Below are 1,482 nucleotides of genomic sequence, written 5' to 3' on the forward strand. Positions count from 1 at the left end.
ATGGTCACTGGTACTCTGGAGAAGTGTGTTCTTCATGGATGAATCCCTGTTTTAACTGTATCAGCCAGTGTGTATGGTGTCATGTGGGCGGGCAGTTTGCTGATGTCAACGTTGGGAACAGAGTACCATAAACCCATGGTGGCGGTGGGTTTATGGTATGGGTAGGCGATTTGAACGCGCAGAGATACCATGATGAGATCCTGAGGCCCATTGTTGTGCCACTCATCTGCCACAATCACCTCACGTTTCAACATGATAATGCACAGGCCCATGTCGCAAAGATCTGTACACAATTGCTGGAATATGAAAATGTCCCATGTTCTTCCATGGCCTGTATGCTCACCAGACATGTCCCCATTGAGCATTTGTGGGATGTTCTGGATCGACCTGTACAACAGCTTGCACCAGTTCCCGCAATGTCCAGAAACTTCACACAGCCATTGAAGAGGAGTGGGACAACATTCCACAGACCAGAATCAAAAGCCTGATCAACTCTATGCGAAGGAGATGTGTCACGCTGCATGAGGCAAATGGTGGTCACACCAGATACTGACTGGTTTTATGATCCACACCCCTACTTTTCTTTTAAGGTATCTGTAACCAACAGATGAATATCTGCATTCCTAGTCATGTGAAATGCATAGATTAGGGTCTAATGAACACATTTCCTTATATGAACTGTAACTCTGTAAAATCTTTGAAATGATTGCATGTTGTGTTAATATTTTTGTATCATAGTAGGTGTTATAAAAGTGATGAATATGTGACGTTGCAATTGTGGTTTGAACCATGATGCCACATCTTTCGATTGCCTGACAAGGGTGAAAGAGAATGAGGTGGCCAAAGTCAGGGTTGTACAGAGCATTTCATATGCAGCAGCTTTGAAAAGAGTTGAGGGTTTGAATGGTGCACCAGAAGAGTCCATGGTGGTGGATAGGCCTGCACTGCAGGCTGCAGGGGTTGACATTCTAAAGGTTAAGAAAGTGGACTTTGTGGCATTTATAGGTGTGGTAATTAATGGCACTGCCAAGGTGGAGAGAAGATCCAGGAAGATAGGAGTCATAGTGGATGCGGCGGAGCGGTTCCTGGGTTAGGGTTACATGGAATATTGGCACAAGCCGCATCACCCTCTCAGGTCCTAGAGCCTGAGAAGGGAGACCCTCTCAGGTCCTAGAGCCTGTTTGTTTTGGCAATGTACTGTAACGACCCTGGGTTTATAAGCGCGGATATCAACTCTGCCGCACGAGCATGCTTTTGCAGCACAGTCGATAGCGCGCTGGACTTCGGGCTAGAAGGTCGAGGGTTCGACCTTCGACCCTGTTTCATTACAGTACTATTTTTATTATGGTTGATTAAGTTAGTTTCACTATTACGTATGGATTTACTTGTAAATTATTATTATTTTTCAACCCGTCCAGTTGGTGGCGGCAATACACCTTTTGGGGTTGTAGTCCGCAGTAAAACCCTCTTAAGAAAGAAGAA

Source organism: Salvelinus fontinalis, chromosome 18 (assembly GCF_029448725.1).
Source record: "Salvelinus fontinalis isolate EN_2023a chromosome 18, ASM2944872v1, whole genome shotgun sequence".
Taxonomy (NCBI): Eukaryota; Metazoa; Chordata; class Actinopteri; order Salmoniformes; family Salmonidae; genus Salvelinus; species Salvelinus fontinalis.